At 42.4% G+C, this 22,976-nt stretch overlaps 1 protein-coding gene across 3 annotated transcripts in view; it reads right to left on the reverse strand.

Moving 5' to 3' along the window:
* Positions 1 to 22,976, reverse strand: part of LOC149204584 (uncharacterized) — a 403,576-nt gene that overhangs the window by 380,022 nt on the left and 578 nt on the right. The gene's annotated exons all lie outside the window — the stretch shown is intronic.

The following is a 22,976-nucleotide window of genomic DNA, read 5'->3' on the forward strand; positions in this document are numbered from 1 at the left end:
CTCCCCTTCCAAGTGCAGGGTAGCCATTTTGATGGCCTCCACCTCTGTCATCTGATTAAACTAGAAATAAGTATCTAGCTTCTCCACCCAAGCTCGAGCTGTGCACTTGGAAGAACCATCATATGTGGGAAAATACATTCTCCCAATAGTGCGTTGTAGCTCTAAGTTCTGTGAATTATGCCCCCCATTGTACATGCCCTTCTCATTCTGTTTGAGCTGACAATAGTCTCTAAATGACAAGGCCGCTTTGAAATCTTCCCCCATGGCTTGCCATTCCCTGAAGAAATCCCCCATGGGCATTTGATCATTCAATCCCCCATGCTCACTTGGTGTTGATGGTAAGAAAGCAGGCAGCGTGATTCTGGTTGGCCCACTATAGGCTGGTGGGTGAGTGGCCAGTGAAGGATGGTCGACTATTGTGAGGCTCCTAATGTCTCCCCAAAAAGGAACTCACAATGGTGGCCCTTGTCCCTGTTTTGCTGCTTGATCTCCTCCAGCATCTCTTTTTGTCCCCTAGCCAAGTCATTCAAAGCCTTCAAGAGTGTCATGTCCCTTCTCAAAAACATTAGTAACAGGGTGTTGCTACACAATTTTGCACATTTTTTACTTAGGAAGAGGGCCCCACACTTCGACTTAGGGACTTAGGGGCCAAAATCGACTTTATTTGGTAGCTAGTGGAATGTGGGAGCCACCCACATGGGGAATTCAAACTAGCCATTCGATATGCTTGGAGGGAAATCGAATGGATGGATGGAGGGGCCCACATGAGGCTAAGGAGGCCCAAGGAGATATAAGGAGAGATCAGCTCTCATTTTGGATCATCTACTACATTTGCAAACAAACACTCACTTGTACGCTTTGCTGCTTAGCAAGTCTATCAACTGCTTAGCCACAAATATCTCACGTGGGAGATTCAACCTCTACTTCGGGGGACCATCCGTGCCCGCCCTAGGGAGGTTGTTCTAACAGGAGTTTCAGGGAGTCAGGGACAACAACACACTTCAGCCATCAATGCAGAGAGGAGACTACGTATTCCTGGGCAGCCAGAAAACACATAGGAGGAGTTGGAGGTCAGCAAGGGAATTCATTGCTTGTTGGGAGATCCGGGAGTTGAGGAGACAGCATAGAGAAGGCATTTTCACTAGAGTTTGCAGCCAGCTAAACCAGCGCAACAGTCAGTCGAATTCCTGGACAAAGGGACTACAAAGAGCCATCCAGCAGCAAATTTGTGGGACTTGGGGAGCAGTTGATCTTGGCCAAGAGCCATCCGGGGAGCTAGGAGTTGAATAGCACAGGTAAAACCAGCATTTTGGAGGAGTTTGCAGAAGGATTTGCAGGTTGTTTCCTACAGGTTGAAATTGGCAGTCGAAGCTGGGGAGAGGCTCCAAGGAGGTCGAAAATCCAAACTCAAAACCAGTTAAATCTCCTTTTGGGTTTTTCTGAGTTTTGTCCAAGGAGTCTGGGGTTAAAAGCACACAATTTTCTAGGCAGTTTTTGAGCACCTTCCAGCTAGTCCAAGTTCAGCAAGGCAACAGTTTACTGGGGCAGCGCAATGCAGAGTGGTGTAGCAGCTAGGCAGCCTTCAGCTCAGTTATTTTCACACCTGAGGTTGGTCTCGCTTGTTCATTGGGACAAGCTTAGGTGCACCATTCCATTTCATATTGTATCTAGCCTACAAATTTTTAATAATACGGCTCAGTAGTTCCTTATTGGCAACGTTTTCATGGATGTTTGATGTGTGTTTTATTTTTTATATGCTGCTGCACAGTTTATTTGCTTAATATCACTTACATTCCTACTTAGGAACATTACAGTGGTATTAGAGCCTTGATTTTGGCCAGCTGTGGGGAATATCGGGGAGAAGAATTTCAGCACCGAAATTGAAGTCTGAAGGTAACTAGGAGAATGCTTCCAAATAAAAAATTTGAAGATTATAACCAAGCCTTCGCAAAGATGCTAGAGCAAATGGAATTGTGGATATCATCAAAGGCTGCCAAGGAGAAAGAAGATCATAGATTTGAAGATGATGTGACAGCAATCAAAATCCAAGGAGTTAGCTTTAAGGGTGCCACTGTCAAACAAGATACTAACACCCATGTTGCAGACAAGACAAGGATTGAAGGGCGGAGCCATGATCAAACTTTCCAGGATGAACTGGGAAGAATTGCCTTGGTGGAAGTTGAGCAAGAGGCAGATAAGGTACATGTATCCTTAGACAGTAATTTGCAAATTGGAAAAAGGGAAAACCTTAATTCAGAGCTATGGCATGCATGTGCCAGGCCCCATGTATCTCTGCCCCCAGTTGGAAATTGTTAATTTTAGGTATGTTTTATGCTTAGAGCAAGTTATTTCAATTTTCACAGTTAGCTCAATATCTTTTCCAGATTAGCAATCACAACAACATTAAAGTAAACTGCAGATAGAACATAAACATAAATCGCAGAAGACAAGCCAAAACAAGAGGACACAATATGTGGCGCTAGCCATGGACAAACCCCTATGTGGGGAAACCCTTGATCAATTCTTCTTATATGTTCTTCAATAGTTCAGCAGAGAGAGAGAGAGAGAGTACATTTACAACAGAAGTCAACACTTTGACTTATCTAAATAAGAGCATAGATCATCTCTAAGAAGATGATACATGAGGTAGCTAAACTTAGTTGAAGACGGCTACTTCAATTGATTCTCCCAGGTGGCTCCATCACCTATCATAGTGCTGTACCTCGTCATTATGTTGCACCTCACTATGCTGCACAATGCTGCACCCATCATTACTATGTTGGACCTCGTTATCATATTGTTGCACCCACCAATGCTGCCTCATCCTGTACCTCACCGTGCCCATCATGCTGCATCTCATTGTTGCACCATAATGCTTGTTGTCCCATGTACCATGCTTCACCAAGCACTGTCCTTGTTGTCCCATTTTCCATTGTTGCACCATGCTGTCACACTACTTATACCAATGTTTAGCATTGGTGTACCTTGTTGTCACACACTTTGTTCCAATGTTTAGCACCTATGATTGTTTGTTGTCCCATTGTTAGTCATGGATGCTCCTATGATTGCTTGTTGTCCCATTGACCTACAGCAACCCAACAATCATGCCCAAAACATTCCTTGAACATGGCTGCCTCCTCATGTTACTGTTCTGGGCATATGGCAGCCCCTAACACTTCCATGCTTACCTGTTTAGGAGTGACTAGGCATGTGGCCTGCCACAGACCTTAGCTGCACACACGGCAAGCACCTAAGATGCATGCTACATCTCACTATTCTAAGGTCTGTTTGGTTGCAGCAAACTAGGCCTGGTTAGGGCACACAACAGTCCTTAACCAGCCTTCTTTTTGTGCCCAAAAACACTCCCAATAGATGCGACTGTCCTTCTTTGAGGGACCGAGGGTGGCTACTTCAATTCTAGGTTGCCCTAGCCTTTGTCTACCCTTCGGCCTGCCTATAATTTACAACGGCACCCTACAGCAAGACTGTGTAGGATTGCGAATGCCTTTCCATGGATCTGCACCCCTCCAAAGTGCCCTCAAAATTGTCCTATGGTTGCGGCTCTTCCAGCAAGGGAACTCGGCCCCTCTCCATCACTTCAGACCCCTGAAACAGACCCAAAACAATCTTCCTTTTACACGTTGTCTCGGCCTCTTCTTGCTGCGGCTACCACAGGGAATTATTCTCCTTCAATGAGCTCTCTTCCTCCACAAATGGATGCATAGAGTTGTCATAGGCTAGGGCTGCTAAGACCTCCTCCATAGCTGCATAGATCCTCCTTCTTAGGACTGCGTTAGGGCATCCTCCTTAGGACTGTGTTAGGGCTTGTAGAGACTGCGTCTAGGGCTTCATACTAGGGCTCCTTTACCTTCTGCGTTTTAGGGCTTCCTCTCTTAGATTTCTCTTCCACTAAAACCCAAAACAAGTGGAGAGAAATCAAGAGTGAAGCGTGTGTGAAATGACTCTCAAGTCATCTCCTTTTATACTAAAACGTTGAGCACATGTGGGGTTTATTTGGTTGCTGGCCGACCTTGACGAATTGTCTATTAACACAAATAAATTCATAACTCCATGAATACTTATCGGAATCGAATGATGTTTAGATCAATCCTACACCTCTCGATGAGAGGGATCCAATAAAAATATCAGCTGCCATAAATAAGATGACCCACATGGAGTTTGGCCCTAGTTGCCAATTTTAACACTCCCTCTCAACTAGGGAGAACTCCATCCGCTAATCCATCGGCCAGACTGTACTATCTCTGCCAACTATGCCCTGCACTACTCGACTCTACTCTGCTCTGCTGAGCTCTGCTCTGCTCTTCTCTATTGAGCTTTGTTGAACCATGAAGAAGAAGAATTGATCGAGAATGTCTCATACCATTCTCTACTGACCCGAAGTCAATTCGATATGAAGAGAGTGTGTCATACCACTCATACTGATCCCAAATCAGTTCCAAGAGAGTGAGTCATATCACTCTTACTAGCCAAAGTCAGTTTCATTGATCCCGGATCAATATCACAAGAGTGTCTCAAACCATTCATATTGATCCCAAATCAGTGTCATTGATCTCAAATCAATGGAGGTCATCCTAGCATAGGGAGTATGGTAGATACAACGATGTGTCCATCGACAGTACTACTATGGTCCCTAACCCCATTTCCCTGCTCATTGGCCAGATGAGAGGTACTTCCCATGAGTCCCAAACTGCATGGGTAGGATGCCTCGACAAGAGAACCACTCATCTTGTCCCTAAGTCGCCACGAGGTATCACAAGGGAAGGTTGAGCCATTCACCCTATACACAACGCACTATTAGGGGAGGGTGAGTCGCCCTATGGTCGCTTGTTGCTCTGAGAAGTACCCCAAGCCCCCCGGAGCTCCCAAAGCTCAATGCATGCATCATGCAGGACCCTCATAAGAGGGTCTCTCAACGACTCCAAGTCGTTCGAGAAAGTCACAAATTTGACCTTTCCCTGGGGCTTCGACAAAATGTTTGCGACCTGTACATCAGTCTCAATGCGATGGAGCCTCCTCGCTCATCGATGTACCATATCCCAGATAAGGTAGTATTTGATGTATATACGCTGGAGCAATGATAGAATACAGGATTCCTCAACAATCGAATCCCCCCTGGTTGACACAAAAGATCATGGTGGTATCCATCATGTGTACAAACAGCTCACTGAAGAGCTTCCGCAACTAGGCAGCTTCACACGAGGTCATACTCATAGCTATGTATTCGGTCTCAGTGGTGCTCAAAGCAACCGTCTTCTGCTTCCTGCTCATCCAAGATATTGAGCAGAACCCAAAGAGAATCAGCACTCAGAAGTGCTCTTGAGATCCTCCACACTGCCTGCCTAGTCAGCATTCGAATAATCAAGCAGCTTCATATTTCCGGCAGTGTATCTCAATCCATGAGAGATTGTGCCCCGAAGATATCTGAGAAGATTCTTGTCACCAATCTAGTGAGGCTCAACCAAAATATGAGCCCAACATGCTAACTGTAAATCATATATCCGAACGGAAGTTTACCAAGAACATCAATGTGAATGAGTTTATGAAACTCAGAGGCATTTCCCAAATCTGGTCGGGCGTCACTACCATATAACTTCTATAAGTTGAGATCCTCAAGGTAGTCATAGGCCTGCAGTTTACCATTCCACATCCAAAATCCAACTCCCTCTTACTTTTGCAAATGAGAAGGTCTGCACCTGATAGAAATAGGTCGTCCTTAGAAGGTGCCAATATGAGAGGTCTATCATCCACAACCTTCAAGCAACGGTTTGGATCGGCTTCACTCCTAGAGAACCTCAGCTTCATCAAACAGTGATCAATCCTCTCATATTAAGCCTGGGGTGTTTGCTTCACGCCATAGAGGGCTTTCTTCCACCTGCATACATGAGATTCCCAATCATGAATCTCAAACCCCTTGGGTTGTTCCAAACCTGTGGACCTGCTACATGAGGGGAATGGTCCCCTTGTAAGATTTTCCTTCGATACATCTCAGACATGTACCTTTATGCTCTTCTTGAATTCAGGCATCCCTATCACCATTTGACTCACATCGGGTAGGGCCCCACAATAAGTAGACCTTCGGTGCTATAGATGAGATTTGTCAACTGACATGGTCCCCAATGGACTTCCTGCAACTTGATACAAATTGCCAACCCTGAACCCATGAGTAAAAGCATCTTTGAAAAATATATTTTCAAACACGTACCTTTCCATCGATGAATGCTACCCATAAACCTTTGATTTCCATTGCCGAAATGAACCAGATTCTTCTCACGATCAGGTACATAAAAGAGATTCTGCAAATGAATCGAGTTACCCTCATTCAATTGAGGGGTAACATTCCCTACACCCTTTCCAGGATAGGTGGCATTGACTCCAAGTATAATCCCACGATTGTTTCCATCTCTACCAAATTTGAGAGTGCACCCTTCTATCTGATGAAATGCCTTGAAGCACTACAATTAATAAGCTAGATTCCCAAAGAGTCTGGAGGAGAGGGCCAATATAAGATAATGCTTCTTTATCTTATCAGAAACAACATTTGATTCTTCATACCTGGGGTTCCTTGCTTTCTTTGAAGAGTCAGCTATTTCCTTGATGACCTGCATTACCTGTCATTCCTCTGATCATTAAAGATGTCCCTGGAATGATTGTTATCATCATCAAGTGATGTGTCCCTACCATTTGGACACTCCTTCGCATAATGGCCAAACTTATTACAAGCAAGGCATTTGCCTTTCCTTCCACCCTTAGATCCGGACTTGAAGTGATCTTTAGGTAGGCCATCAGAAGCTTCCGCTGCGCCATTCTGATAATATTCTCTACTTCGATTTCACCCTTGGTGAATTTGAAGAGGGATGAGGAACCCATTGATCCTTTATTCCTTTTGTCCTTTCCCAACTGTCTTCAGTGATTGCTCTTTCACTCTTGCTTGGGCTTTGTCTTCACCTCACCTCTAATACCATGTTAATTTTAGGTATGTTCTATGCTTAGAGCAATTTATTTCAATTTTCACAGTTAGCTCAATCTCTTTTCCAAATTAGCAATCACATCAGCATTAAAGTAAACTGCAGATAGAACATAAACATAAATCGAAGAAGACAAGAGGACACAAGATGTGGTGCTAGCCAAGGACAAACCCCTATGTGGGGAAACCCTTGATCGATTCTTCTTATATGTTCTTCAATAGTTCAGCAGAGAGAGAAAGAAAGAGTACATTTACAACAAATGTCAACACTTTGACTTATCTAAATAAGAGCATAGATCATCTCTAAGAAGATGATACATGAGGTAGTTGAACTCAGTTGAAGACAGCTACTTCAATTGATTCTCCCAGGTGACTCCATCACATATCATAGTGTTGCACCTCGTCATTATGTTGCACCTCACTATGCTGCACCATGTTGCACCCATCATCACTATGTTGGACCTCATTATCATATTGTTGCGCCCACCAGTGCTACCTCATCCTGTACCTCACCATGCCCATCATGCTGCATCTCATTGTTGCACCATAATGCTTGTTGTCCCATGTACCATGCTTCAGCAAGCACTGTCCTTGTTGTCCCATTTTCCATTGCTACACCATGCTGTCATACTACTTATCCCAATGTTTAGCACTGTTGTACCTTGCTGTCACACATGTTGTTCCAATGTTTAGCACCTATGATTGCTTGTTGTCCCATTGTTAGTCATGGCTGCTCCTATGATTGCTTGTTGTCCCATTGACCTACAACAACCCAACAATCATGCCCAAAACATTCCTTGAACATGGTTGCCTCCTCATGTTGCTGTTCTAGGCATATGGCAGCCCCTAACACTTCCATGCTGACCTATTTAGGAGTGACTAGGCCTGTGGCCTGCCACAGACCTTAGCTGCACACACACCAAGCACCTAAGATGCATGCTACAGCTCACTGTTCTGAGGTCTGTTTGGTTGCAGCAAACTAGGCCTGGTTAGGGCACACAACAGTCCTTAACCAGCCTTCTTTTTGTGCCCAAAAACACTCCTAAGAGATGTGATTGTCCTTCTTTGAGGGGCCGAGGGTGGCTGCTTCAATTCTAGGCTGCCCTGGCCTTTGTCTACCCTTCGGCCTGCCTGTAATTTACAACGATACCCTACAGCAAGATTGTGTAGGGTTGCGGCTGCCTTTCCATGGATCTGCACCCCTCCAAAGTGCCCTCAAAATTGTCCTATGGTTGCGGCTCTTCCAGCAAGGGAACTCAGCCCCTTCTCCAGCACTTTGGACCCCTGAAATAGACCCAAAACAGTCCTCCTTTTACACGTTGTCCCAGCCTCTTCTTGCTACAGCTACCACGGGGAATTATCCTCCTTCAACGAGCTCTCTTCCTCCACAAATGGATGCGTAGAGTTGTCATAGGCTAGGGCTACTAAGACCTCCTCCATAGTTGCATAGATCCTCCTTCTTAGAACTGTGTTAGGGCATCCTCCTTAGGACTATGTTAGGGCTTGTAGAGACTGCGTCTAGGGCTTCATACTAGGGCTCCTTTACCTTCTGTGTTTTAGGGCTTCCTCTCTTAGATTTATCTTCCACTAAAACCCAGAACAAGTGAAGAGAAATCAAGAGTGAAATGTGTGTGAAATGACTCTCAAGTCATCTCCTTTTATACTAAAATGTTGTGCACATGTGGGGTTTTTTTGGTTGTTGGCCGACCTTGATGCATTGTCTATGAACACAAATAAATTCATAACTCCATGAATACTTATCGGAATCGGATGATCTTTAGATCAATCCTACACCTCTTGATGAGAGGGATCCAATAAAAATATCAACTGCCATAAATAAGATGACCCACATGGAGTTTGGCCCTAGTTGCGAATTTTAACAGAAATCAGGTGCTCTGTTTTTCTCAAAGCCACAGTGAGCAGGTGGCTGCTTCTCCAAACGAGGAAGTGTATACTCATATAAACCTTCCTCCTCAACTAATCTTCCAGTTTCACAATGATATTCAAATTATCTTTGGCGACAATAAGCATCATCCTTATTCTCAGCGTCTAAAATGGCCATGTCCATTTGATCCTGGAGGCCTGTTGATTTAGGGTAGCATCAGATGTGCTCTAGCTATGAAAATTGGTGGAGAGGCTAAAGCACATGAGATCTCCAAGACTCAAAAATGGTTTGCGCAGATTCTACCCGCTTTAGGAGATATTAAAATAATTAATATTTTTAATGGAGTTCCTAAGTCTAAACTTAGAAAAAATAAAATATTAATGGATATTAATATAAAATTGGGTTAGAAGGTTCTAAAAGACATGGATCAAGCCAAATCTAATCTTAGCCATTGATTAGAGATGTAATCTCGGCCGTTGAAGGACCAACAGGAAAAGTATAAGAGGAGGCTTGAGGGTCAGTTGGAGAATACACTAGAGTGATCAGTCATTCGATTTTCTAGAGCGGGGTTTGTTAAGAAAAGTCGAATCAGTGATCAGTTTGCAGCGAGGGGCAGTGAGTACTAGACAGAGAGGCAGAGATAGTGCCAAGAGACCGGCGTAGAAGCAGAAAGAGGCAGACGCTGAGCTAGAGGGAACACGCAGAGCCCAGAAGAGACAACGTCGAGCCAGAAGGGCCCGCGTCATCCATGCTGAGGGCAACAGGAGTGACGCAGAGGACCGTAGAGGCTATGCAGTGCCTTAGAGGGCTGACGCAGAGGGTTTTGGCTAACACTGAGGCCAGGTGGGCTGACGTTGAGCTTCAAAAGTTGCTGGAGAGGGTTTCGTGGGATAGATTTTCTAACAATCTGCTTCTGAATAGAGAGGTATTATTGCCTGATTATTTTCTCTATCGAGTGAGCTAGTTTGGCACCCAATTGTACTCAAGGATATACTGCATAATAAAATAAACCCTCAGAATTGTTGCACCGATTTTCCCGCATTGGGTTTTTCCGGGGACAAGTTGTCCAAAAATAACGGTGTCACTTGTATGTTTGCTATTTCTTTCAGTTGTTGATCTATAGATAGTTGAGACTGTATTGTGTTTATTTCGATATTTATATGTATAAATAACTTGTTTGTAATTAACAAGTAGGAGAAATAAACCAGAAGAATACGGATATAGTTTCTAACTAATAGACTTAGAAATTTCAACAAGGCCCCATTCTCCTTTCCAAGCAAAGGCGGTGGGTATGGACAAGACAACATGGGAGGTATTTATTTCTTGTTGAGATTCTAAGGGCTGGAGATGTAATTCCTTTACCCCCAGTTGTTGTGGCTCCCATATGTTTCATTGGCAAAATCAAATTTGGTGTGATAAATCAGTGCTATTCTGTATCCAATCATGTGTTAGGTAATTTCTTGCTAATTTTACACTGTTTAACTGCCATGGATTACTTAGGCAAGTTCAGTGATGTTGTGGACCAAAGTATTAGCCTATTGGTAGAAGACTCCAAACCAAAAGGAGTTTTCTTGGAGATTGATCAATGCAATGGAGCTGATGCTTTTGAAGTTTGTAGAAAACTTTTAACAATACAAACACCACCGTGCACTATGACTCTTATTGAAGGCCTGTCATTGGGGAACAATAAAGGAGATTACTCATCGGTAATGAGCCCAAATGGAAACAGTAAGATATCTATTGGTACCGTCACTGGTCCAATCTTGGATATGAACTGGTCTTTGTCCCTACAAATAAAATGGATGCTAGTGAGAAAGGAAATTTTGAAAGGGCCATGATTTATCCAAAAAGTCAACGCATTGCTGCTAAAACTGTTGGGTGTCAGCCAACTATTCCTGCTTTGGTGGGCCGCCCAGGACAGTACATTCAGGGGTCAGCTCCACCAACAATCCCAGGTGCTGACATTAAAGTAATTGCTCAAAATGACAGTGGCAATGATTTTCTAAAAAGAGGTGATTTGGGTCTACAAGCTTCAACAAGATCATATGGCCTGTTTTTGGGTGGTCCTCTGTATGATGGTATTGAGTACTATGCTGAAGCTCCCCAGACGAGAAATCATTTAAAAACGCTTGAGGTATATTCATTCCCTTGCAAAAAGCTCATCCAAATCGTTGGCCTGATCCATGCAGGAGAAGGGGCTGAAAGATCATTACTTAGTCGCAAAGATGGGTATAAAAACAAAGCCATAACTAGTCCTGGAAAAGCATCCATCTTTGACAATCTGTTTCTTGGAAGCTTCTTCCTTCATCCATTCATGGAGAAATATTCATTTTTACCATCAATACGGGCAATGGAACTACAATCTGGAGAACCATCTACGCAGGAAAAAGATGATGATGAGGGAAAGGGGAAGGACCAAGGTGAGGAAGAGAATGCGCAGTGAAATATGAACTCTGTGTGCTAAAGAAGGAACTAGAAATACACAACGAAGAGAGAAAGTACAACAGAAAATTAATTGATGCTGCCAACAAACACCATTTAGATAGTATGGGAAAGATTGCCAAGTTAGAGACAAATTGTCGAAGATTACGCATCCTAGTCATGGAAAAATTTCTAGGACTTGTTGTGTTAGGCCCCTATACTACTAGTGTAGCCCCTTATTGTTATTAGTACAACCCCCTTATTATATTGTTGTACCCATGTAGTCCCCATATTGTTACTATTGTGCCCCATAGAAGCCCACTATTGTTATTATTATGCCCTTACATTATTATTGTTATGTCGACTCTGATTATATTATGACCCCTTAAACTCCTATATATAGAAAGGAGGTATTTTCATTTGTATCATCGAAGAATCGTTCATTTGCGTAATGTAAAGGAGGTTGCCCCCTCGAAGAGGCTAAATTCTAAGGCGTTATCTCTCTTTTCTATCTTTTTGTGAGCTGGTTTCATAACATGCTGCTTTGGCCCAAATGAAAAAAGAAGTTGACATATTGGCCAAGGACACAACTAAGTGGAAAAAAGAAAGGCTGCATGCAAACAGAGGTGGATTTTCTGTAAGTTCAGTGCTTGGAGAGCCTGTCCACCACAGAGAAGATCTTAATGTTACAGTCTCAAATTCAGCAATACAGAAGATCAATACCTTTGCTGACACTGTCATGTTACCCCGGAAAGAAACAAACTTTTACTGCCCAATTAAGGCTTGTGGACAACCCCTGGCAGCTAAACAAAGTAAATGCAAACAGGTTGAATTTTATTGTCCTGGTTGGCATATCAAGGAAGTTCAAGGTAGGGATGCATGTGAAATCGAAATGGTACACCAAGAGGTTGTTCGGTTGAAGTGTAAAATGGAAAAATTGATTCTCTCAAGAGGGATTCTGGAAGTGGAAGGCACTGTTATTATCTTGAGAGGAGAAAGCTGGAAGCCTTGCAGAGTGGAAGAATATAACCATGATGCTAGAGTATTCCCTAGGCACATTTGGGACCCCGGCATTAGCTAGGCCAGTGTGTGGAGCAGCCGCATAGGATGATATTGCTTGAGGACAAGCAATTTTTGGCAGGGAGGACTGTAATGTCCCCAATTTTTGGGCATGCAAAAATCACGTTACTTAAATAATATTAAAAAGGGGAAAATATTAATTTTGGAGAGCAGGGAGAGGACACCGAGGAGCAAGACCATCAGGGAGTTCTTGGTGCGCTAGAAGAACTTGCCGGATAAGGATGCCACCTGGGAAGGTGAGCACATATTGGAGCACCCAGCTTTGAGGTTGCTTGAGGGCAAGTATAATATCCCTTTTCAGGGATATCCCTCAAACACAAGCAAACTCCAACCAAAGATGGACTGGGAGGGCATTTACCAGATATGTTGCCTCTGAAAAGAGGGCGAGATCTGGAGGCTACCTGGCCCTTTCCAGACTCTATCTAAGAGTATAGGAGAAAAACACACAAGTGGTATAGTAGCCTGGAAGCTCAAAGAGATAAAAATAATAGTAGTGCAACATACAATAATGTATACATGGAATATAAGCAAATACTCAAGAAATGCAGAGAGAAATGCTAAGCCATTTTATTATACTGAGTAATGGACAGAGTACAAGAAGTGATCAGAAAGATAACACCTCGAATTGCACAATGCAAGTGAAGAAATACACTCAGAATGGTAAGAAATGGCCTCTCTCTGAACTGCGTCCAAGCTGCCAGAGAACTGTTGTGCTGCTGCTGCTGCTGGAATCAAGTGAGGATTCGGGGCTGTTCCCCTCCTCAGAAAATGTTGAAACTCTAGAATCAGCCTCTGCTCAATAAACCCAAAAAAGCCCAGAAAGCTTTTCTAAAATAGCTGACCCCCGAAAATCACCCCCTTGAGGATCTATGCTATCCCTCAAGGCTTTGCGCTGCCACTGAAGAGAATCCTCCAAAACTCTGCCTGAGACTCTGCCAAAATCCTCCAATATGCAAGGGTTGATCCCTTGCTCAATCTCCAAGCTCAAATCCTCCACATAAACCCAATCCGGAGCTCCTACCAAAAGAGACTGCGTCCTCCTCTCTCAAGATTGCGCAGTCATCAAAATGCTCAGCTCCTCCTCAACTCCAAAGATCGATCCTCCTGCAAAAGACTGATGAAACTACCTTGCCCGAGCAGGCACTCGAAGTCCCCCGGGGCTAAGGGTGAGATCTCCAAACGGAGACACTCGATGCACTAAACAGTGTTGCAGACAGGCTAAACAGCCAGCGTGCTCTAAGTCGAAGTGACTAGCTCAAATGCAACATAATCGAATGCCAAAATGAGGAGGCTCCTCTCTCCTTTATAGCGTTGGCCTCTCTCAAAACCCTAAGGCCCACCTCCTCCAACGTAGCCTTTCTCTTGCCACGTGCTCCTCTCCATCTGCGCAATCCCTCCAAGTGTCTACGTGGGCCCCCTTCTCTACGTGGTCCTTTGGCCCCCTTGGCTCCCCTTTTAAGTTACAACGTTGTGCTACTAGAGAGTGACTTTATTCAAAAGTGAGTTATGTCCCCCCTTTCCTCACCTTTTTATTTATAAATAACTATAGAAGGCAAAATTGAGCAAAATCGAATATTCCAATTAGCCATGGCTAATTAGGAATATTACAGCAAGCAACATTTGGGAGGGGAGGACTGTCATGTCCCTTCTCAAAAACATTAGTAACAGGGTGTTGGTACACAGTTTTGCACATTTTTTACTTAGGAAGAGGACCCCACACTTCGACTTAGGGACTTAGGGGCCAAAATCGACTTTATTTGGCAGCTAGTGGAATGTGGGGGCCACCCACATGGGGAATTCAAACTAGCCATTCGATATGCTGGGATGGAAATCGAATGGATGGATAGAGGGGCCCACATGAGGCTAAGGAGGCCCAAGGAGATATAAGGAGAGATCAGCTCTCATTTTGGATCATCTTCTACATTTGCAAACAAACACTCACTTGTACGCTTTGCTGCTTAGCAAGTCTATCGACTATTTAGCCACGAATCTCTCACGCGGGAGATTCAACCTCTACTTCGGGGGATCGTCTGTGCTCGCCCTAGGGAGGCTATTCTAACAGGATTTTCAGGGAGTCAGGGACAGCAACACACTTCAGCGATCAGCGCAGAGAGGGAATTGCGTATTCCTGGGCAACCAGGAAACACGTAGGAGGAGTTGGAGGTCAGCAAGGGGATTCATTGCTTGCTGGGAGATTCGGGAGTTGAGGACGCAGCATAGAGAAAGCATTTTCGCTGGAGTTTGCAGCCAGCTAGACCAACGCAGCAGTGAGTCGAATTCCTGGACAGAGGGACTGCACAGAGGCCATCCAGCAGAAATTCGTGGGACTTGGGGAGCAGTTGATCTTGGCCAAGAGCCATCCGGGGAGCTAAGAGTTGAATAGCATAGATAAAACCAGCATTTTGGAGGAGTTTGCAGAGGGATTTGCAGGTTGTTTCCTATAGGTCGAAATCGATAGTCGAAGCTGGGGAGAGGCTCCAAGGAGGTCGAAAATCCAACGTCAAAACCAGCTAAATCCCCGACTTGGTTTTCTGGGTTTTGTCCAAGGAGTCCGGAGTTAGAAGCACATGATTTTCTGGGCATTTTTTTAGCACCTTCCAACTAGTCAAAGTTCAACAGTGCAACAGTTTACTAGGGCAGCACAATGCAGAGTGGTGCAGTAGCTGGGCAGCCTTCAGCTCGACTATTTTCCCACCTGGGGTTGGTCTCGCTTGTTCATTGGGACAAGCCCAAGTGCACCATTCCATTTCATACTGTATCTAGCCTATAGATTTTTAATAATATGGCTCAGCAATTCCTTATTAGCAGCGTTTGCGTGGATGTTTAATGTGTGTCTTTTTTTTTATATGTTGTTGCACAGTTTATTTGCTTAATATCACTTACATTCCTACTTAGGAACATTACAAAGAGGCTATCAAATGTTGCTTCTTCCTTACTCCTTGGTTCCCCCATCTCTGCTACAACGATTGCCTTCCCACGTGCCTCCAAATCAGGAGTAATCCCCAACTCCCTTTCCCTACTCATGTACCTTTACCTTTGGTAAGTGATGTTCTGCCTGTCCTCCTCGTTCATAGGAAAGTATCCCACAGCTGAGCCAAGATCTAGGCTTTGATAACATTGTAATGTCCCAAACTAGGAAAAACAGTGATATCCAAAGCAAACATTAAAAACAAACCATAAAATTGAAACATTCAGTGCATACCCACAGAAAGTCCAGAAATCACCATAAACTGAGCCATTTTATTATGATCTGGGAGCAAAGTACAATAATGTGAAAGAGGTGCACCCGGGCTATCAAGCCCAGGTGATAATATGTCAAACCCAGATGGCAGAAATAGTTGTTACAGTGATGCTTTGCGCTGCCCTTGTGAAACTGTGTTGTTTGCTGCAAAGTTGCTGATGGAAACCCCACCTCCGGTGCTTAAAAAATTCTACAAAATTAGCCCCACACTCCTCAAGCAAAACCCATCAAAACCTAAAAAGGGTTTGGCCTGGTTTTGAACCCAGAAATTCGGCCTCCCAATAACCACGTCCTCCTCCAACTACTGAAAGGTACGGCCTACATGTAACTCCAGAATAAGCCCTCCAAAACACACCAAAATGGCTGAGATAATCTTCCCCGAACTTCCCCTTATCTCTCCCAGCAAATACTCGCTCCACAAACTGACCCACGAATTCCCACGTGTGCCCAGTGAGAAACTCCTACGCTGGCCCTAAGTGTTGTCAATCACGTTGCTCTCAAACAGCAATCTCCAGCCCCCAAAATCCTCCCAAAGGCTAGTCTTCCCCTGTACTTCCTTCACCAAAATTCCTTCGGCAATTGTTCCTCGGAAGGCCCCTAGAATAGCTACTGTGTGTTCCACTACTGTGTCCTCCTGAAGTACACTCTGGCTTAATGATAGTTGAGTTGAGTGCTCTGAATATCCACCTACAATCTCCCAGAATGATAGAAATAAACCTCACAAGGGTAGCACTTGTAGTCCACCGAAGAGAGGGTGAGTTCTCCGCTTGGAGAGCTCATGCTAAACAGCGAGTGACCCAGCTAAGCAGTTGGGCCTCCTCTATTTATAACTCGTAGGCCTCTCTTCCCATGTGGGCCCCCTCTAACTAGCAATTCGACCCTCTCTCTCTAGCCATTCGAACTTCTCTCTAAAGTGGTGCGTATTTCCTCATGTGGGTGGCCCCCACGCTTGGCCAAAAAGATATTTCGGCCCCCCATTTTCCTTCATAAGTCTCTCTCGAAAATTCACATGAATCCCATGTTTCCAAAATTCTCAAAATTGTAGAATAGAGAAACCTATAACAATTTAATTTAGGAAGGGACATTACAAATTTATAATATCTAGAATCTAGATGCCTCATGATGATAATCTCATGAGATACATTTATTTTTGTTTTAATGTGATTTTGTATTAAGTTTTAAGTTTTAACTATTATCTTGTCAGGACTCAGAACTCTTGACTGAGGAGTCAAGACAAAATGACAAATATCATATTTCAGAGTTCAATATCTAGTAATAGTATCCACATCTTATACATATTATATTGTAGTTTTATAATTTTATTTTCATATTTGTGTGACAATGTGTTTGTTAATTGTTTAATGCTGGTGTTTGCTGAGTGCTTTAAAAGAATAAAAATTTGAAAAAATGTGATATTTCAGTATCTATTATCTAGTATCAATGATTGATGTACCACTTGACATGTTATACATTTTATATAGTAGTTTTATCTTCATATTTATGTGACAATGTGTTTATTTGATGTTGATGTTGCTTTAGAAGTTTAAAATTTTGAAAAAAATGAGTATTTTTTTATTTTTTTAAGTTTTCCGATAATTTCCCCGATGTTGCCAATAATTAAATTTTTGGACCCTCGGCGATAAATTGCCAATAACAATAAATGTAACATTGAATATGTGTACCCCTACAACTCCACTCCTCCAATTTAGACATACCTCAGTGCAAAGTCTATTGCCCCACGCAGGTATCTCAGCACATGTTCCGCTGCCACCCAATGAACCTGTCTCGACTCCACCATGAACTAAATAAGTGTGTTCACAACAAAACATATATCTGACCTAGTGTTGACCAAATACATAAAGGAACCTATCAACTGCCTATACAGTGTGGGATCCACTAATTCACCTACAGAAGTGCTCAGTTTATTTAGGTTAGCAACCATGGGTGTAGACACAGGGCTGCAATCCTCCATCCTAAATCTCCTCAAGATCTCCACTACATACTTGCCCTGCCCAAGGAAAATCTCTCTTGGTTGTTGCCACACCTCCAATCCCAAAAAGTAATGCATCAAGTCGATGTCCTTCATGTCGAACTTTGAAGCAAGGTCCTCCTTGCACATCCCTATGAGCTTCTTCAATCCTATCAAGAAAAGATTGTCCACATACAATACCAAGATGAGCGATTCACCGTCAACGAGTACATAGTACAAGTTAGGATCTGCCTCACTCTTGGTGAAGCCCAAACTAAGAAGATATCCATCAATCCTGGCAAACCACATGTGTGGAACTTGCTTCAACCTGTAAAGGGCCTTCTTCAACCTGCATACATGGGAATCTTTCCCATATACCTCAAAACCTTGAGACTGCTCAATATACACCTCCTACTCAATCACTCTGTTGAGAAAAGCAGTCTTCACATCCATCTAATGTATCCAACACCCCATCTCTAAAGAAATGGACATAACTACTCTAATAGATGCATATCTGGCGATGGGTGTGAATGTCTCCTCGTAATCCACTCCTTCTAGGAGAATCCTCTCGCTTTATACTTCTCAATACTGCCATCAATTGCATGTTTTATCTTATAGATCCGTCGAGAAGTGACCACAGACTTCCCCTCCAGTCTCAGCACTATATCCCAAACATCATTTCTCATGATGGAGCTATACTCCTCTATCATGGCATCTCTCCAAACCTGCTCACCTATAGCCTCCTCAAAAGTGGAAGGCTCAGACTCACTGATGTTGCTCGATAGTGCCAAATAACTGGAATATCTAGTTGGTGGTCTACTCTGCCTGAAAGTGCTACTAGGAGTCTGCACATGCTCCTTCACATCCATCAATGTCTGCTCGGCCCATCTCGGCCTCCTCCTGGTAGAGCTCGAAGGAATATCTAGCTCATCCTCTGAATTTGTCGGTTGTGTCCCTGTTGATGTTGCTGGTCCCTACTCAGCCTTAGGAGCTATTGAAAATTGTAACTAGGTTCGGTCTTCATAATGACATATGTAATTGTAATTTTATGTAATTGATGCAAAGAAGAAAAATAAAATTATTATTGTAATGTTTATCTCATGGGTTTCATGGGCAAGGAATTTTATTTTTAGGTAAGGCTCCCATTGTGAGCCCTTAGGATTGGTCATAAAGTCAAATTGAGTCAATGTCATGTATGAAGAACCCTTCTTGGGCATGTTACATATTTGTATAAGTCATTAAAAGAATAAAAGGGCCCTCCAAGACCAAGCTAAAGACTCTCCTTCAAGTCGGCTTCAAGATGGAATAATGAAATTGCACCTAAAGACATGTCGTCTCACCCTCAACTCATGTCAGCTTATTTGATGGGCAAACAACTATAAATAGGCAGCTCAGCCTCATTTCAGAAGCAAGATTTTAGGTGAAGAAGAGGTATGAAACAAGAAGTGCGAAAAGGTCAAGAAAGATAGTCCTATAACCAGCGAAGTAAAGCGAAGGAAGAGCGAAGTCTTTAGTAGTGTTTTTGGGACTGTTTTGGGCTATTTCTTGTCACACGTGTGAAGAAAGAAGGCAGCATCTGTTGCAGAAGAAACCAAGAAGATTGCTAGAAGAGCCGAGGTCAGTAAGATCACTTGTGAAGTCAAATCAAAGGAGAAGTCATCAAGTCAAATTAAGGAGAAGTCATAAGAAGGTCTCCTCTCCAAGCGAAGTGGTAGCAAAGTGCAAAAGTTGGTCACACATACTGCAACTAGGGTTTCAACAAGAAGTCGAGGGTTGCAGGTCTGATCCTAAAAGCCGAGATCTAAAGGATAACCGAGAAGGAAGGAGAATCAAGCAGTTTGGCTATTGAAGAAAAGAGGTCTTGTGTCTTGGTCTTGGAGAGGCAAATAGGTCAAGGGTCTTGGTCTTGGTATTCGTCAATTGAAGTCTCTATAAGAAGAAGAATTCGTTTGGGTTTTTCCTCTCAAGTGGGAGAGGTTTTGGCCCTGGCTGATAGCCTACATTGTGTGTCTCTTGTCTCTATATGTTTTATGCATTGGTAACTATTTGATGAAGAAGAACACTATAATAACATAAGTAAAAGAAGATCCTAATATAAGAAGTAAAAAGTATTCACAAGCAGTTATCTATTATAGAGAAATCACCTAATTGCTATGCCCTAGATTTCTCAACATGGTATCGGAGCTTAGGTGACAATGTCAAGGAAGGGCATCTTATCAAGGGACATTCAAGGTTCAAATCTCAAGGAAGGCATCAAAGCGAATCTAGAAGTCAAGATCTACAAGGAAGTGACAAAACCCTAGTTGAAGAAAAGGTCTACATCAAAAGGAAGTCTTGGGAACCTCTAGTCATCATCAAAAGACCACAAAGACCCTCATTAAGTTGAAGAGATCTATGAATCAAGGTAGCTTGAAGTTCTCCAAGAGAAGCACTTCAAGATCAAGATCACATCATCATCTTGAAGAAAGTAAAAACCCTAGATCAACCAAAGAAGCATTCGTGGGACACTCTCTCAATCATTTTGAAGTTGAAGTATCTTGAAGACTATTCATCCAAAGAAAGCTAGATCAAAAGGCGTTTTCATCATCAAAAAGGCAATCTCCTTTTTATTGAAGCAAGGATTTCATCTAGAAGAAGATCATTCAAAAGGCATTAAGACATCTTCATCAATCATCATCATCAAAGGGATCAAGTTGAAGATTTCATCTTCACTTGACAAGTAAGTATCTTTTCTTCTATAATCTAATCTAGTAAAATGACTTCATTTTGCAAGGAGATGTATAAGTTGGTTGGGTCATCGAACTTCCTTGCATGGAAAAGGAGGATAGACATAGTCCTCGAAGAAAATGAAGTCATTGATCATGTCAATGGAAAAGTCTCCAAACCATCCGAAGGTCAAGCACTATCTGAATACATGGAAAGGGATCTAAGGGCTCAATAGATTCTTATGAAGTCTGTCAAAGATCCCCTCATTCCAGAGCTAGAGTAATCAAAAGAGGTACATGATAAGCTGGTAGAACTATTCTCTGAAAGTGCGATAAGAAAGGTCATATCACTTAGATCTGATCTATTCAAATTGAAGGTATCAAAGGATAAAAGGATATCTACATGTCTCTCAAAAGCATCTCAAATAAGAACTCAACTGCAAGATCTAGGAGAGATGATATCTGATAAAGAAATGGTCTCCATTGTTCTGAATGCATTAACTGATGAACAAGGTAACCCCGTATCAAATGCCTGTAAGGAGAAGAATGCTATCCCATTCAACAACTTGTGGTTTCTATGACATGTGCTCTTTTCAACCCTAAGGGTGATTTTCCCAAAGGGGTCACTATACCCTCGAAGTTTTCCTTGGAAACAAAAGGAATGAAATGAATAAACTATCTGCTGAAACCATAAGCAGATCACAAAAGTTTACTTAAGATCTCAAGAGGAAAGAAATTCATGTCATGAGTATCTTGATTATTTTTTTAAGAAATGACAGCACTGCTTCTACTAAGAAACAAAATTTTGGCAGGGAAAAGTTATATAGACAAATCTACAATTAGAGCATTCTACGGTGTGCAACTAATGGCTAACCAATTTTATTGAAACAATACCTGTTTTAACTTTTGCAAACTTAAATGTTGGAAGAAACTTTAGATTTGCAACAGTGCATAGGCAGGAGACCACTCACACAATTAAAGGAAGAATCTCACTCCAAGTTCAATGTCTTTGTTTTGCACTGTAACATATAACATTACATTGCTTTATTTTTAGTCCCTAGAGATAAAACAGATTTATGTCTCCCACTAAAATAGAATGCCCTGTAGTAAGAGAAATTTTATAGTGTTTTAGCCTTTTTTGTATGTGCATATTTTTCTAGCTTTTTGTACCGCTTTTAAAGCGCAGATTCTGTTCTTAAAGCCTGTAACCATATGAATTGGCTTTACATAGTCTAACTGTTAATACCCTCCTCTCAAATGACCATTTTTTTCTCTTTTACACCAACCACCTCCTTGAAGCTTTCAAACTTGACTTGTCTTTGCTTAATACCTTTAAGAAAACATCTGCTTGCCGGTCTTCGCTCCTGCAATATAACACTCTAATTTCCTTCTGTTCTCACTCTCTGATGACCGGTAATGAATCTGAATGTGCTTGGTTCTGGCATAAAATTAAAAACACTGAAATATTTTCTGAGTGGACTAAAATCTAATACCCTGCTTATCACAAAAGAAATTGTGGCTTGAGTTTGTTGAAGGTTCAAATCACCAAAAATCTTCATGAGCCGTATTGCTTAATAAGTTACACTGCCTGCTGCTTTTCTACAATGCCATGGTTGCTTCCGTCTTACAACCTATAATTATTCTCGATAAATGTATGAAGCCTAAACCAGCTTACCGTTATCATTTTTGCAGCCATGACATGTCAACCAGTTCAGGGAAAGCAGGGTGCTACAATAGCCCCTGCCAGGGCCCAATTCCTCAAAATAAATAGCCAGCGCACCCCCACAGGGGAAATGTTGTAAGCAGTTGAATTGGGTCAGGTGATTGAAAAAAACATAATGTAAAACAGTGTCCCCCATCTTGATAGGTGATGGATACTCAACACTTAAATGTAACAAGAAAGCATCTTTGATACTTCTAAATGTAATAAGGAAGCATCTTTGATACTTCTAATTTATATTTTGCAACCCATGACAGGTGATAAAACAGAGTGTGAAACGGTATCTCGCATCTTGTTGGGTGGTGGATACTCGACGCTTAAGGGCAATATGGAACCATCTTTGATAACTTCAGTTATCATGTTGAACAAGAAACAATTAATAAGAAGATTGCCCCTGTCCAAAGTAGAACTCTGTGGTTGACACAAATTATGCGCCTAGCTGGCTATCAAACTCAGTATTTCCAGGATAATAGAAACCGAAATACTATTCAGAGTCTCATATATACCCACGATAGCCGGTTAAGGTAAATAACTTCCTCAAAAACACCCAGAGACATTCGGAATGGTGGCCAAATGGCAAAATAACTGAATTTGCCCTGCTTTACATGCCAATTCAGTCTGGCTTAGTTAAAGTAAACTTACCTATATTCCTTTGCATAGACAATGAAAAAATCTAAGCTTTGGATAATGGTTTTATTTGCAATTCATGAATTCGGGTAACGAAGGCACAGTTGACATGAAAATATTAACTAAAATAAAATTAGAGTGGCTTTGTGAAGATGCCATTAACAGAATGCAATGCAAATTCCAAGTGAGAAATAATCGAATGAAATACTAAATTAATTTATTTCAAATTATCTGGCATTGTTTTTTTTGGCTTCGTTTAATACAAGGCAGATTAAAAAATGGCGGTGTGGTCATTGCGAGCATGAAATGAATGTGGAGAAGTCATTCACGACAAATTAGTATT

Source organism: Pinus tabuliformis, chromosome 1_2 (genome assembly GCF_031772625.1).
Source record: "Pinus tabuliformis cultivar Carrire ecotype Pingquan chromosome 1_2, CPIR1, whole genome shotgun sequence".
In the NCBI taxonomy this organism is placed as follows: domain Eukaryota; kingdom Viridiplantae; phylum Streptophyta; class Pinopsida; order Pinales; family Pinaceae; genus Pinus; species Pinus tabuliformis.